This window comes from Myotis davidii, unplaced genomic scaffold (assembly GCF_000327345.1).
Source record: "Myotis davidii unplaced genomic scaffold, ASM32734v1 scaffold616, whole genome shotgun sequence".
Classification (NCBI taxonomy): Eukaryota; Metazoa; Chordata; class Mammalia; order Chiroptera; family Vespertilionidae; genus Myotis; species Myotis davidii.
The window spans coordinates 3,221,157-3,234,758 of NW_006291965.1; the positions used below are offsets into that span (position 1 = coordinate 3,221,157).

General features: G+C 42.6%; 1 protein-coding gene and 1 pseudogene across 1 annotated transcript in view; one reads left to right on the forward strand and one right to left on the reverse strand.

The window, feature by feature from the left end:
• Positions 1–13,602, reverse strand: part of PIP5K1B (phosphatidylinositol-4-phosphate 5-kinase, type I, beta) — a 309,531-nt gene that overhangs the window by 294,618 nt on the left and 1,311 nt on the right. The gene's annotated exons all lie outside the window — the stretch shown is intronic.
• Positions 97–2,517, forward strand: LOC102754539 (annotated as a pseudogene).

Genomic DNA, 13,602 nt, shown 5'->3' on the forward strand with positions numbered 1-13,602 from the left:
GAATTTGGGGAGGGGGTGTATTTGGGTTTTAAAAAGGTGACAGTTGCAAGTATAGATTTCATAATAGAGATACGTTTCATAGAGGTAATAGTTGGGATCACAAGAGCAGACGAATGACTAAAAGAGAGTGAGGCATGAGTTATTAAACTGTTCTAAATGTTATGGGCCAGAAAGCAAGAGATGGGAAAATACTAAAATTTGGCCAGAAATAAGGCTGCTCATTGGGAAAGGACCTTGAAGCAGTGATTAGGCTACAAGCTAGAGGCTGTTGACATTTTAAAAAGGAAAGAGGAGCTAGCAAGTTGAAGAAAAGACAGCTATAGTTTAAGAAAATTACTTGTTCATTTATACAACAAGCGTTCATTGAGAGCCATCTTTGCACTGGACACTTTTCTAGGTGCTGGGAATATCCCCACGAACAGAACACAGTCCCTCCCCTTGAGGACTTTACTTTCCAGTGAAGGAGGTAGACAATGAAGAAACCAATAAAAATGTAACATCAGGGGCTGTTGGTGATCATCTCTAAAGCTGCTAGGTGCCCATGTAGGATTCTCCCAGTGAGGCCAAGTGGTGAGGCCCAGCTTCCTGCAAAGACAGTAACCTACCCCCATGGTGCATCACCATGCTCACCTGGCCAAGAAGAAGGCAGCCAAAGAGAAGGAAGCTGCCAAAGCACAACAGCAGCCCAGAAAGGACATGAAGAAAACAGAGATGCTCTCAAAGAACCACAGGGGGCAGAGGAGAAACATGAGGAGGTCAATGGCCAAGAGACCACAGAAGTGGACTTGCTGGCCAAGGAGAAGGAGGACTGAGATAAAGCTGCTGCTCAAGGTGTCAGTGGTGTCCTGGCCTCTCAGCCCATCAGTACTGACGTCCACATTCTCAACCTCTCCCTTACCTTGCATGGCCAAGAGCTGCTCAGTGACACCAAACTGAAATTAAACTCAGGCCGTCGTTATGGCCTCATTGCCTTAAGTAGAATTAGAAAGTCCATGCTATTGGGAAAGGTGAAGTGCCCATCCCTGAGCACACAGACATCTACCATCTGACCCGGAAGATGCCCCCAGTGACCAGGCACCCTTGCTGCGTGTGATAGATGTCGACACAGAGCGGGCCATGCTGAAGAAGAAGGCTGAGCAGCTGGCTCACGAGGATGCTGAGTGCGAGGAGCTCCTGGAGCTCTATGTGCCTCCGGAGGGCCCGGATGCTAGCAAGGCGGAGAAGAGGGCCTCACGGATCCTGCACGCGCTGGGTTTCACACCTGCCATGCACACCAGAAACTAAAAGACCTCAGTAGGGGCTGGAGGATGAGGGTTGCCCTCACCAGAGTCCTTTTCATTCAGCCCTTCCTGGTGCTCCTGTATGAGCCACTAACCACCTGGGCCTCAATGCTTGTGTGCGGTTGGAAGAGGAACTAAAAGACTTTGAAGTACATGCTGGTCTTCAACTTCCATTCCCAGGACTTTCTGAATGGTGTCTGTACCAACATCATTCACGTGCACAAGAAGAGACTGAAGTATCACATGCGTAATTATGATCAGTATATAAAGACAGGGCTGGAGCTGGAGGAACCAGATGAAGAGGCCTCGCTGGGAGCAAAATCAGATTGTGCACATGAAGAACTACACTGCTAGGCAGTGCTAAGCTGGCCCGGCAGGCCCAGAGCAAGGAGAATACAGAAATGATGGCATTGGGACTGACAGAGGGGGTTGCGACCACCTAGACACTGTCATTTCATTACCCATCATGTGGCAAAATTCCTCCACCCGTCATTATGGTGCAAAATATGAGCTTCTAGTATCCAAAAGATGGGCCTTGCATCTACAACAATCTAGAATTTGGCATTGATCTGGCACATAAGTGGCTCTGGTAGGGCCCAATGGAGCAGGGGCGTCAACTCTTGTGAAGCTGCTAATTGGAGAGCTACTACCCACAGACGGGATGATGTGAAAACACTCGCATGGGGTGTTACCAACATTTACACGAGCAGCTGGACTTAGAACTCTCATCTTTGGAGTACATGATGAATTGCTACCCAGAGACCAAGGAGAAGAAAACAAAAATCACCTAAGAAAGATGACTGGGCAATATGTTCTCACTTGGAAACAGCAGGTGAGCCAGATCCAGAACCTGTCTGATGGGCAGAAGTGCTAAGTGTGTTTGGCCTGGCTGGCCTGGCAGAACCCTCACATGCTCTTCCCGGGCAAGCCTACCAATCACCTGGATATTGAGACCATCGACACCCTGGCAGATGCCACCAATGACTTCGAGGGTGGTATGTGCTGTTCAGCCATGATTTCAGATGCATTCTGCAGGCAGCACCAGAAAATGTGGGTGTGTGAGAAGCAGACTATACCCATGTGGCCTCCAGACATCCTGGTCTACAAGGAGTCCAAGCTGGTGGGCGAGGAACTCCAGTTCACCAGAAGAACCCACAATCTGAGGGCCCCTGGGGCCACACTCCTGCATTGCTGCAATACCTCTTCCCAGCCTCTCTCCTCCCCCGACCTGCCTTAGCTGCACTCTGCAACCCTATCTACAGCTGGACAGTACCAGTCCATTTCCTCTCCTTCCAATTACTTTTATCCATGTCTAGACTCAGCTGGCTGTTCTCACCAGCGCCTTGCTGGTTCCTGACAATGCCTACACCCTGATTGGCCAGTGAAGGAGCTAAGGATCCTGGTTTTCTGGGCTTTGGTAAACTTGGAGGAATATCCTCCAGCCACTCCCCCTTTTCTTTCTGCTTCTGGTTTGGAGCTCTGGATCTGGGCCTTAGTCCGGATCAGTTTTCAAATAATTATTTAACAGTATAACTTTTACACCTGCGTGGCATCTATACAGCATCCAATAAAGAAGCAAAAATACCCTAATCGGTTTGGCTCAGTGGATAGAGTGTAGGCCTGCGGACTGAAGGGGCCCAGGTTCGATTCCGGTCAATGGCATGTACCTTGGTTGCGGGCACATTCCCAGTTGGGGGTGTGCAGGAGGCAGTTGATCGATGTTTCTAACTATCACTCTCCCTCCCTCTCTAAAAAAATCAATAAAATATATTTTTTAAAAAGCAAAAATAAATAATAAAAGAAATACAACAAAAAGCTTCCAGAAGTCTTCTGACCTATGTCGAAAGTGACTATTCCTTATATAAAGTTTGCACAAAATGAAATGAGGCATCATGTTTACATTATAAATTGCCACACAGGAGAGGGAGTTTCTGAGAAACTGCAAAGCCAAATAATGAAGCCCAACTGTACACAAAGCTAAGAGCCGGCTTTCCATTCTGTTTTCTATAAACGGCCATAAGCAAAAGTTACGTTTCTCTCTTAACCCTTAGTTATGAGAGACTGATTTCCCATTTACTTCATTTCCCATAAATCTTCACCATTCCGTTTAACTACATGTCTTGGGGAAAACAATAAAAGGACATCATTTCAATATAGCTTGCCAAAGCAATACTGCTATTGTGGGTTTCTTTTTTGCCATATATTGAATTCATAAGCCTAAGGAAAGTCTGGTTTACATGTCACTCCTTAAAAATTAGGAAAACAGTTGATATTCACTTTTCTTGTTTTATTGAGAGCATTACAATTTGTTTTCTAATGGAAGATGGGCATTAGGAAACTTGGGAAATTTTTCTGTGCAATTTCTCCAATGGAAAAAGAAATACCTTTGGTAATCTACAACCTCTCAAGGAATATAACATTAAAAATGAAACTGTCCACATGATCTCACTCATTCATGGATAATAGGGACACATATGTAATACCCTTTGTAATACTTTAAGCAATAAAAAAATAAAAATAAAAAATAAAATGAAACTGTCACCAATCACCCATAAATTATCACTCTGTTTAAGTTAAAAGAACAAGTCTATGAAAGCATGCTTTAGACCATAGTGTAGTAAACACATACATATTTCATAAAAAGGAAAAAAGAAACCATGAATAAATGTCTCAGTTTAAAAAGCTAGCACTTTATTTATCTGAACAGCACAAAATCGGGACATAAGAAAAACATGCTCTTTATTGGCCAATGGAGTAAGTGAATGAGAAAGACCTAAAGCTTGCTTGCTTGCCTAACAACTAGACCTCTTAAGGCTCTTCTTCAAAAACTTCTTTTTTGCCTTTTTTTAAAAAAAAAGTCAATCTCAATGCATTACATGAGTCTATCTGAGAAACACAATTCAGACCATATGGGAACATCTAGCTCCCAAGGTTACAGCAGAGTCTCAATAGCAAACAATGAGTAAGAGGGCTATCATTGCTGAACGCCACACAAACAGTACCCCAAAAATAACCCAGGAAAAGAAGGTAAGATTTTAAGTGGGGCCACTTAGTTCAGGGGCAAGAGCCTTGCATCTCTAAATGGATAATAATGCTATAAATTTATCATAGCAAAAAAAAAAAGATACACTCTATTCTGTACAATCTTTTAAAAAATCAGGGAAGGTTGTGACAACTTTGGGGAAATTTTCTATGCAAAAATTGGCTATAATAAATATTGACACTTAAAGGAGCGAGCAAACCCTTCGTAATCAGAATGTTTATTCTAGAAGTAAAAGCCTGCCCCAAAGTTCTGAGTAGCCAAGCATTCCCTGTTTTAAGCTCCTTCCATGTGGTGCTTGAATGGCCAATTAAGTTGGGCAGGCTTGATATATATGCTGTCAATTTGTTCTTGACATATTTTGAACGTAAAGGTGTTTTTCCTATAGTACTAGTATTTAGGTTCTTGTTAAACTAAATTAGTATGAACTTTAGGGGGAGCGTTATTTGAAAAAATATAGACATGCCCCAGCTTGAAGGCCATATTTCATCACTGTAGTTATTTATCCTGTGTGACAGACAGGGCAGCCTTAGGAGTTACTTTCCCCCCACCTCTATCAGATGCCTGCTCACCAAACTTCACAAGGTTTTCTTAATGGAAATTAAAACTTTGTAGGGGAAGCTTTGTGGAGTTGTTCACTCATAACCCTCCACGAACCCACAGGGTGGAAAGAGCACTGGATGAAAGGCCATGGTCAGCACTTCAGGTGTACAACATAGTGTTCAGCCAATCATATACTTTATGAAGTATTCCCCCCTATATTTCCAGTACCCATCTGGCAACATACAGTTATTATAATATTGTTGAGTGATTTCCTTTTGGATGCAAAAATTGTTCAATACATATGTATTAAATCCCCACAACTTGCCAGGCACAGTGCTGAGTTCCAAGAATACAAAGATAAATAGAACATGATGCCTAACCTTTTACATTGACAAATATTAGCTGAACACCTAGGATGTGCCTACCACTCCCTCAAGCAGGTCATAGTATTGCTTCTTTTGATCATTCCTGTTTTGTTTCCTTTATCAACAGATGTTATGACTGAATGATGCAATGATCCTGATAGTGGGCATGTTTTTACTTTTTTTTTTTCCAAAGACAAATGTGTATTAAGTATTGAAAACCCACTAGCCAACATGTTTTATGTAGTGTAGCTAAGCAGTATTCCATGAAACCTTGATTTTTTCAATAAAACTATTTATATGTCTATGTCTACACTGGGTTACAGTGTATAATGTACTTCTTAAAGGGCACTGACATAGCCATACAGGGTTGTGTGATGGACTGAATGTGTGTCCCCAAAGTTGAAAGCCTAACCCCCAATGTGATGATATTAGGAAGTGAGATCTTTGGGAGGTAGTTTGGGCATGTGAGCGGGGCCCTTATGAATGGTATCAGTGCCCTTAAAAAAGGGAAGCCAGAGAGCTCTCTTGCCCTCTTTCCACCACCTGAAGATACAATGAGAAGTTGGCAGTCTGCAACCTTGAACAGAGGTCTCATCAGAACTCAACCATACTAGCACTCTCATTGCCAACCTCCAGAACTGTGAAAAATAAATTTCTGTTGTTTATAAACTACTCAGTCTACAGAACTCTGTTATAGCAACCTGAACTAAGACAGTTTGCTATTTCTCTTTTATTTACAGTTCAAGTGACACTGAGTACCTGAAAAAGCCATGTGCAAAGATTAAATGCACGCTTAGCTTAGGCCAATTTACATTAACTGGTTTCTACAGGATCCTACAATCCCATTTTTAAATTTCATCCTAAAGATATCTAGAACATCAAAGGTAATGCTTTTAGCCTCCAACTAACTCCTTTCTCGACAACTGCTTTTCTAACTAATTAGCAGTCTTTGGTTCCTGTTTGAATGTGTGAGTGCACCTCAAGGATCCCTGGGGCACTCTGAAAATGTGGGTTGGGCAGATCGCGAGGATCACACTGGTCTTCGTCCTGTGCCTGTAAGAGCAGCTGACATGAGTTACTACTGTGGGCTTGAGGGAGCTCCAGCAGAGCAAAAGCTTGGGGTGGAATGCTATTTGGAAGAGGAAGTCCTCAGAGGTTGTGCAAGAGTTCAAAAGGCCACCAACCTAGAAGCCCCAGAGGCCAGAATGTGTCTACTTCCATGAGGGATTGCCTGGGGGTGGGAGGTACCGATCTGTCCATCAGAGTGCAGCCATCTCAATTGTTGTGGCTGCAGTATGGATGATGGATTAGAGGAGGGCCAGAGTGTACTCAGGAGCCCAAGGAAGCTATGGCTAGCATCCAGAGAAAGATGAGAAGCTGGACTAGGACAGAATCAGCAGAAACGATGAGAAGCTGATGGATGGGGGAGATATTCAGGAAGCAAAAGCAATACAAATGGGTGATGCATTCGATGCAATGGATGAAAAAGACAGGGTCAAGGATGGCTCCTAAGTTTCTGCCTCATGCTGGGTGATGGCTAGTGGTGCCTATCACAGGACTGGACAACACTGCAAGAGGACCAGGTATGGAGAGAAAAGATCTGGTCTTGGGTGTGTAGAATTTGAGGGGCCTTTGAGAGATCCACATATAATGTCAATTATGTAATCTAGAGCTCATAGATAGAAATTCTAAATTCACTTATGCTTTCTTTTTTTAAAACTTTTCTTCCCAAACTGCAACTGCATGAAGCAGACAAAAGAATGTGGGCTTTAAAATGAGAAAAGCCAGGGTTGGACCATCCCTTACTGGCTCTGTGCTCATGAGCATGTTCCTAATCTGACTTGGTTTCCATTTCCTCCTCTGTCATCTGGGATCACGTTGAAGATGAAAAGAAATAGCACTTGAAAAGTGCCTGGAATAGTGTGAGTTCTCAGCAAAGCCAAGCCAGAACCATGTTCATACTTTTTGCACACCCCGTAGCACTTGGTACTGTCCTAGCCAAGGAGGTCCATCAATATCTAGTATAGCAAACTGACTTGAAATATTCTGAGAACTGTCAGTAAACCACCACTTCCTCTTGCGAGAAAACCACTAGCTCTCGAAATCATTCTTCCACTGGGCATCCTATTGAAGTGACACCCAATCGTCAGTTACGCACAGAGCATGTCTTACTCCCATCACCCACACACCTTGGTCTACCTCCCAGCTTGGGAGCATCTATTATTTGGCAGGGCCAGCACCTACCTAGAGTTTTTTGTACTATCAGAAGCCCTAGGTGTCCAATCCAGTTGTGTGCATTTACTCTCTTGTGATCCGTGGGGCTCTGAGAAAAGCCGTGAATGGTTTTATTTCTTCCCTGGCATTTCTAGCAGAGCAAGTAGATGGCACCCTCTCCACAACTTCCCGGATTCTCCCAGGAATACCAAGTACTTCAGGAGGCTTATTCTGTACGTTGAGCGACAGACTGAATAGTCCCTGCCAATACTGTGTGTATCAGAATCACCTCATGCCTACCGACGCTCAACTTGCTGAGCCCCACCGACTTTCTGATTCAGCTAGGTTTATGGGATGATAACCTGTGTTCCTAACTAGTATTGGTGCTGCTGGCCATGCACTTTTCTTTGTGTGGTACTGGGCTATTGATGCATCGAACAGTCAAAGAAACGCCAGCTGAGGTTGGGAAGTTTTCACTTGAAGTGTCACAGGATTTGCCTTTGAGTCTGTAGGCTGACGCTCTATCCACTGAGCCAAACCGGTCAGGGCTAGGATTTGCCTTATATATGATCACCAAGGTATCTTGGTTAAGAAGGACAGATGTTTATGATTTAGGTACTTTTAGACCCCATTTTAATAGTTTTGGAATGTTTTGTTTGATGCTTGATAATTTCTCCTTATCTGTTCTGTATTATTTAGTTTTCGGTAAATGAAAAGGGATAACTCTGTAGAGACACTGCATCATACTCAGGCCAGAATTCATTCAGCTAACCAAGCATTGCTTCCTCCTCCCAGAGGATGTGACTGTCATTCTCATGGAGTTCCCGTCATTAGCCTTTAAGAACTGTCTTCATGGCTAAACCTGCTCAGCTTGAGTTAGCCTAATGGTGGCCCAGTTCATCTTAACAGGGTGGATGGCACTTCTCCATTCATTTAAATATTTACTAGGCACCTACTATGTGCCAAGCACTAGAAAAAGAGTGTTTGAGAACCCTGACTTCTGCCCTCAGAAAGCTTACAATCTTGGGTTGAGTGTGAGTTTCTTGGGTAGAGGTGGTAGAAAAACAAGTTAAATACATAAACGTATAAGTATCCCCTGTGATAAGTGAAGAAAACTTATGGAGAAGGTCCTCTTTAGGATAGATGATCAGAGAAGGCCTCAAGAGCAGGTGACATTTGCCCAGCTGGTGTGGCTCAGTGGCTGAGCATTGACCCACTCACTAAGAGGTCTCCGGTTTGATTCTTGGTCAGGGCACATGCCTGGGTTGTGGGCGCCATCCCCCGCAGGGGCTGTGCGGGAGGCAGCCAAACGATGTTGATGCTTCTTTCATCGATGTTTCTATCTCTCTCTCCCTCTCTCCCTTCCTCTCTCTCTAAAATCAACAAAAGCACTGTTTTTATTAAAAGAGAGCAGGTGACATTTAAAGTGATTAACTTAGAGAAGCTTAAAGTTCATTCTTACCTGTGTACACTAAGCCAAATTCACTATTAAGTCACCCTGGGTGCTTTAAAAATATGTTTAGTGGGGCTTATAAATAATAAAAAGAGCAACACGTTTCATACTTATATTGTAACTTCTGTTAAGAAAGAGAAAAATCATTCCTAGGCATGTTGGTTAAAAAAAGGTTGGCGGTCTAATGAATAAATACCACTTATGATGAAAAATGAAGTTTACTATAAACTATTGAAACTAGTCTCTATCAGCTTGCCTGACATTTCCAAAATGGCCTAGAAACTAATAGAATCATTAGAATAATTATGAAACATCCCAAGGTGATGAGTGATTTCCTTTTGGATGCATAAATTGTTCAATATACATATATTTAATCCCCACCACTTGCCAGGCACAGTGCTGAGTTCCAAGAATAAAAAAATAAATAGAACATGATGCCTAACCTTTTACACTGATAAATATGAGCTGAACACTTAGGATGTGCCTACCACTCCCTCAAACTGGTCCTAGTATTGCTTCCTTTTTTTAAAAAAAAATATATTTTATTGGTTTTTTACAGAGAGGAAGGGAGAGGGACAGAGAGCAAGAAACATCGACTAGAGAGAAACATCGATCAGTTGCCTCCCGCACACCGCCCCACCAGGGATGTGCCCGCAACCAAGGCACATGCCCCTGGCCGGAATTGAACCTGGGACCCTTCAGTCCGCAGGCTGACGCTCTATCCACTGAGCCAAACCCGTCAGGGCAGTATTGCTTCCTTTGATCACTCCTGTTTTATTTCCTTAATCAACAGATGTTACAACAAAATGATCCAATGATCCTAATAGTGGGTATGTTTTTATTTTTTAAAGACAAAATTGTGTATTAAATATTGAAAACTCACTACCCAACATGTTGAGTCTACTGCATTTCTTGTGCCTGTCCATGAAGCAGAGAAACACATTTTTATAGCGAACGATAATTGTATCCGTTCGCAAACCCCTTACTCAGCATCACTGAACGGCAAAGATTTAAATGTCACCTTTTTCTTCCAAAATGGATGAAATTTCTACAGTCCTTGACTTTAGTCCTAGAACTTGAGTTCCAAGTCAATTATCCTCCCTGAGGCCCCAGAATTCCAACCATAGTCTGAACCTCAACTGAAAGACACCCCCCTCCCAATTTTAGGGAGCAATACTGCACACCCAATCCTTTATGTTTCATTACAATTTCACAACCAACTTTCCACAACTCCTTCAGAAAACAAGTCTCAAGAACTCTCTGCTCACCTATTATGTAAACTCCCCCAAACAAACTGCACACCCATTATTTCTTCAGCCCCACAAACTATACAGAAGACCGTCTACCACAGTGGTTCTCAACCTTCCTAATGCCGGGACTCCTTAATACAGTTCCTCATGTTGTGGTGACCCCCAATTTCATTGTTACAAATTGAACATAATTAAAGCATAGTGATTAATCACAAAAACAATATGTAATTATATATGAGTTTTCCGATGGTCTTAGACGACCCCTGTGAAAGGGTCATTCGACCCCCACAGGGGTCGCGACCCACAGGTTGAGAACCGCTGGTCTATCAGCAGACACTTCATGTTGTTTTCCATTCAAATATGCGGCTGTCTTAACTTAAATGATAATACCAAGGTACTTCCAGCTTTCCAGCTAACTAAACATGTAAACATGTCCCAACTGTTTATGTTCCGAATCTTCCCAAGAGTAATCTAGTCTGGATAGGATTCTTGTGCTTTCTTATATCACGGTTTCCTTTACACTCCTCTGAAGTCGGACAGGAGTAAATACAATTGAGAATGGGACACACAGAATCAAGCCTGTTTTTCCTGGCCAAATCTTGTTACTGGAAGGGACCTGACTGAATAAAGCAGCTAATTGTTTACTATACAGTACCCTTCAAAAATTTCATCAATAGATTAAGTTTAAAGTTTATTTTTGAAAAGAAAAATACTGAACAAAAGGTTAGATTTCCCTTCCATTTAGAAGAATCGCCAAATCCAGCCACAACTGAACAGCCGAGCTACATAATGTACGCTTCGAACTGGGCAGCCTCTACAAAAATAAAAGGACTCCTTCCAACTCCAGTTAATGTACTTGATACAAAGAGAACATGTTTCTGCAACAAATACATCTAGAACGTGGTGTTTTACAGAGTAACTAATGAGGGCTCCAGCCTTAGGGAAAAATGACTTTTCCAAGATATTAAATATTCTGACTCACCATTTAACAGAAGTGCAAGCAAAAATGCAAATGCAAATGTATACGCATTTATGACTTTATCAGCTGTATGACAGGGCCACCTTTGGCTTCTGGCTTTATTTACCAGGAAGAGAAGCTTGGAAAACCAGCATCCATTTGTATTTCTCTTCAAATAGTTCCCTGTCTCCAAGCACTGGTTGGAACAAAGTATTAATTCTGAGTCTGTTGATCTATCTAGCCAAGAGAAACACAGTGAACAGATAAAAACAGACAACTTTGTCTTCTTAAAAGTAAGAAATGCACCTTCACCATAAAAACCCCAGGCACAATCTTGAATATGAACCTTCTTACGAATTCCACATTAGCCCTGATCCTCCTGCTAAACATCTGTGTGACTGAGCAAGACATCTCACCTCTCGAAGCCGCAGCCGTCTTACCCATAAAAGGTGCCAGTGTCTGAACTAGTTAGTTAATTCTTGAATTCTCTATCAGGAAGAAATCACCTCAATCCCCCATGACTGGTTCTGTTAATAATATTTAAGACCCATTCTATTTCTTTGCCATCATTCTTCTAAACACCACTTTTCAGTAAGGAGAGGTGGAAAGAGAAGAGCATTCTTAAAGGGAACAGATGCTAGTTTGGTTTTATTAATTAGGTTCCCCGTCTGAAGCCATGAGCTGGTATTAGCATCTGCTGAAATTTACTCAAATATAAAAAAGAGTGGTTGGTTTCTCCCTCTCAAGAAATACTCTTTCATAAGCTACCCATCACTAACAACTAAGTGGGGGGAGGCAAGCAAAAGAGCATGGCATAGAGGACGTGAATCTATTGTCTACATGGAGTAAGAATAACTCTTCTTTGTGTGATGTATTCAGGAAGGAGAGCAACAATGGGCAACCATCCCTGCTAGCTTCAGGGGCCACACCTTGTGTAGGTAAATTATCTTCTGGGTCAGCAGGTGTTGGGATGAGATGCTTGAGATTGTTTTAAAGTTACTTGACTCACCTCTGTCATTCAACGGCTATTTATTGAGTATTTATGGTATGTAAACCCCAAAGCTAAAAAAAATAAAATAAACAACTAAAGGGACTGAGTTGACTGACTGGAATTTTTTTTTTCTGCGGGGGGAGAGGGGGATTCAAGTAAATCCTCACATGTATTTTAGAGGAGTTCAGCCCCTCAGAATATTTTCAAATCAAATACTAAAATGAAACAATATAGATGCTGAGCTGAAGTACACTTGGAATTTTTCTTCCCCTTCATTAAGTGGTATGTGATGAAAGGGAGGGAGGAGTAAATTACAGATGAAATAGAGAACTAGTTAAATCCTTAGTTAATACAGTTAAAAGGCCTCCCCCCACAATAGAAAATGATACCATTGGATTACAAACACACTGATAAGCATTATAGTATGCTAAAACTAGAAAGAGAAGGATAATTCAATACAGACCTCGTGTTTTATATGTGGGGACTGAAGGCTCAGAGGTGATATGATTTGGGCCAGGTCACACAGACAAACACAGTGCCAGAACTAGAACCCAGGTCACCAGCAGGCACGCATCACAGTCCCTAGGCTACTGCAGCATCTGTGATGTGTCCTAAGAGCTATCGGAAGTGGAACAATGGCATAATCCACAAAGCAACAGAGTAGGCATCGGGAGCTCGAGTTCCAGTCTTGCAAACTTCACTGGATTAGACAGAGAACCACGGACAACCCCCATCACCTGTGTAAGCCTCCTCATCTGTCAAGTGTGAATGGTAATTCACAGTGTGACTGTGCAGACCAAAATAAATGCAGAAGCTCTGGCCTCTGTAAAAAAATGTCACACAAGCACAAAACCAGCACCGGCTGGTGCGAGTAGGGGTCGTGTGGGTATTTTAGAAAACCCTGCTGTGACTGACTCCACTGCCAGTCACTTGTTACCTTGTGAAGACCCAGTACCTGTGAGCCTCCCGCTCCTCCTGTGACTATGTGGTTAATAGTCTTTGCCCTGCTTCTCTCAGAAGGGGTCAGAATTAAATGAGAACACTGAAAAGCATTTGCAAGCAGTAAGGCACTGATGCAGACTTAAGGTGTTATTATTAAATCCCTCTGGCCTTCATGTGGACAAAAATGTAACACGGTTCAATCATTCAGTTCTTAATAGTTTCCTGCTTAAGTAAGACATCATTATGCATCAGTCTCAGACTTACCAGCTTTCCCATCAGTCCCCGTCAGTCTCCACTCACATTACTCTGTACAGAACCACTTCCCTCAGCTCCAGACCTTGTCTGATGCTTACTCAACCGGCATGAAGTGGGATGAGAAAGGTTTTTGCCCCAGGGCCTCCTTTCAGCTGGAAATGCTCTGACAAAAGCTTCCAGGAACACTACTCTACATCACATTAGAGAGGTAATGAAACCCACCCTTCCACTTTTCCCCACTGGACTGTAGAACGCCAGCCTTTCCAAAGAGCAGGAGAGAAGCCGGGGTGGATGATCTTTATATATATATA